Source organism: Lepisosteus oculatus, chromosome 5 (genome assembly GCF_040954835.1).
Source record: "Lepisosteus oculatus isolate fLepOcu1 chromosome 5, fLepOcu1.hap2, whole genome shotgun sequence".
In the NCBI taxonomy this organism is placed as follows: domain Eukaryota; kingdom Metazoa; phylum Chordata; class Actinopteri; order Semionotiformes; family Lepisosteidae; genus Lepisosteus; species Lepisosteus oculatus.
In genome coordinates, this window is record NC_090700.1 from 57,895,858 (window position 1) to 57,899,069 (window position 3,212).

The following is a 3,212-nucleotide window of genomic DNA, read 5'->3' on the forward strand; positions in this document are numbered from 1 at the left end:
CTTTATATTCTCAGGATTGCAGAAGCCATTACAAAGACAGATGATATTATTTACTGCAGTGGAATAAAAATGTAACCGATGTGTTAAACTAAAGATATTTTTTTATCTGTAATAAGACTACAGCCCTGTAAGCAAGTAGCTTATCTTGTGTATCTGTGAAGTCCGTAGGAAAAAGTTTCTGGACATTACATTGAAGTTATTGTGTAGAAAATAAGCACCTATCTTTGCACAAAAGCATTTTACCTACCTGGTGCACCCTGTTCGCCCTTTACTCTGTTTGTTGTTTTGCCTGATCCTCAGAACACAGAGCCATGTGTGGCTCAACAGCAACTGGGAAGAAACAGGCAAGTGTACCAGAAGATTGTGAGAGAAAGGAATCATTTTAAATTCAGAAAGCATTAGTTCAAAGACTTCTGCATTTAAACAGGTTTTGAGCCCTAATGTGTGAACTCAAGAGTTCACAACATGAGACGGTGGCAATCAGAGAGAGCTATGCTGTAGTGAAAACCACTGTGGGGGTTTTACCACTCTCTAACTGACAGCCTGCTGGGAGCTGCCAAGTCACTGAAGGATTTTCCTTACATCCAGAGGTAATGGGTCTTTTTTGTTTAAGCATTAGAGGACAAGAAACTCTCCTTGTTTACTCAAAATGTTTTGAAGGATGACTTTAATTGATATGACTTGTTATGCATACTTTAAACACAAAATAAAATGTAAAACTGCTCATGATTAATAGTTAGACTACATTCCATGATGTTACTTCTATTTAGTACCTCTAATCATTACAATATTGTATCATGGCTCATGAATCATAAGATAATTGGCTCATGGGAAGTCATACTGTACTTTTAGAGTAACCAGCATACAGTATGTTTGATTGCCCCTGTGCTGAAAATACATGTAATTGAATCCTGGTAATAAGCATGTAATTACTACACTAATCATATATTCATGCATGTTTAGCCAGAGTATTTAATATATCCAGATATCTTACATGAGATCATAAAAATATGTTTTACTGATAAAGTCCCCCTTGTTTGTTCTTTATCAACCCTTGTCTCAGGTTTCATGAAAGGTTCCTGAGAAAACACAATGATATTTAATACACTAGGTTATGTGTTAAGTAATGCAATAATAGGAAGAGAAAGGCTAAACAAATAATTTAAAAACTAGCTGCAATTGCAAGGAATACTGAAAGTCCTAGTCTGTTTCCATATATCCAATCTATGGTCCAGCTACAGGGACTTATAGAACACACCAATTAAATGTGTACGTGAAGAAATTGGTAATGTAAATAACCTATGTCATGTTTGCGTAATTTTTATTTCAGTACACTTATTAGATTTACTTCTGGGGCATTGCTTTTCAAAAATACCTTAAAGAAGAGCTCCTTCTCATTCTCCCCTCCAACATCCCTCCAAATGTTGAGTAAGGTGTAAAAAAGTTTGAATAGAGATGTTTCAATGTAAAAAAAACAGCTTAATTTGCTGTAGGAGCTTGGAAGCTCCACTTTAAAAAGCCACACATTACTGGTAAAGTGACTTATCTTTGTAGTTACCTGAGCTCCTGTGGTTTATTTTTACCTCCTCGCGTTTCTCCTCATTCTTTAGCTGCTTCGAGAGATGGCGTTAGTTTGGCTTCATCTCTGACAAAAGACAAATGAGCTCTGGGTCCTTGGTGATTCACTATGGCTGCCAGGGGGTTCCAAAATAGCAAACTATTTTTCATAACGGCAATGTGATATGGAGTCAGATGCAGCAGGCGCGCTAACATTTACCATCTTAGAGTGTGGAGCGGGAATTCATTTAGTTTTCCTTTTCGTCAAAAGTTAACTTCTTACGTTAATATTGAAAACAAAAAGACAAAGCTACTGTAGCTCTCTTCATCTTAGATAAAATAAATAAACTGGGATAGTTAATTATCCAAAATTAAAAGACCAACTTTCTAAAAGTAACAGACTGAGCTTTCGGTTGCTTCTGTGACCTTAATTTTTTATCATGTTGAGAAGAGGTAAAAAACTTTTTAGCATAATGTTGTATCTATAAAAAAAGGAATTAGAACAGAGAGGCAGATGCTGTCAGTAAAAGATATGAGAAGTCACGTCCACTTGAGGAATACAGAAACACCTTTTCGTGTTTTGCACAGAGAAGTGTAACACAACTGTCCCTTATGGTTTATTTTGCTTTAGTTGAGACTTTATGCTAATTTTGAATGGCAATTATTAAATCTGACAATGAACATTGTTTGACAGTCATAATACAGGCTCCCTTCTGTGCTTCTACGGTCTCGCGCACATAATGGCAAAAAATGGCTGTGCTGAATGTTTTTATGGCAATCAATTTTCTTTCAATAGACATCCACAGAGGTTTTGTGCTAAGTTAAGCTTTTTGAATTAGGATTCTTAAAACACTGGAAAACACTTTGAAGAACTGTGTTCAGTGCAAACCAGAGGAACCTGAGGAACCTCTTTTAAACCTTAAATCGAAACACTGGTGACATCTGACAAGAGATCAAACCAAAATCAATTCCCACTGAATTTAGTCAGTAATCTCTGTGCTGTTCACTCAGGAGATAAAGTAACAGATGCCCACAATAACAACCCAGCATTCAATATCTAGAATCCCTTTATTACCATGTTATTGACTCACATTTGTTTGTTGTGTGCTATATTTTCTTTTTGTGCTTTCATCAAAGAAAGTATCCCTTTTCTATTACTTGTAGTAAAAGTGGCATATCTGGTGTAAAGGTTCGAGCCAAGAGAGCTTGGTTATGGGAGAGTCAATCACCTGTCATGTAGCTGTGAGGAGCTTACAAGCTAAATCAGATCTCAGTGGGCATCACTAACCATGTAGTATTAAGATGCTTTCTAGTGAATCAGTAAAGTAAGGAGGAAGATCTCATGTTAGAATTCCAAGAGCCCAGGGCAGTTTTGATATTTAAAACTACGTACTGTAAGTTATAGGTCACCACTTCATACTTTTGAATGTATACTGTATATGTGGATCAATTTAGTCAGTTAATTGGCTCAAATAAGTAAGAAATTGCCAACTGTGTTTCTTGAGAGCCACATGGTGCTGCAACTTTCTTCCATTGATCTCCAGGCTACATAACTTAACACATCTATGGTCTCTAAAACCTACTAGATTGGGTCTCCCTAAAGACAAGGATTGGCCACCCCTGATACAAACAGGTATAGAGGTCATATACAGTAC

The 3,212-nt window shown here is 36.5% G+C and overlaps 1 long non-coding RNA gene across 1 annotated transcript; it reads right to left on the reverse strand.

The window, feature by feature from the left end:
* Positions 1 to 247: 247 nt before the first annotated feature.
* On the reverse strand, positions 248 to 1,659 carry LOC138239160 (uncharacterized). The gene is made up of 2 exons (XR_011189590.1): positions 1,559 to 1,659; positions 248 to 330 (listed from the first exon to the last, which is right to left on the reverse strand). It is a non-coding gene; the product is annotated as an uncharacterized lncRNA (long non-coding RNA).
* Between the last annotated feature and the right edge of the window lie 1,553 nt (positions 1,660 to 3,212).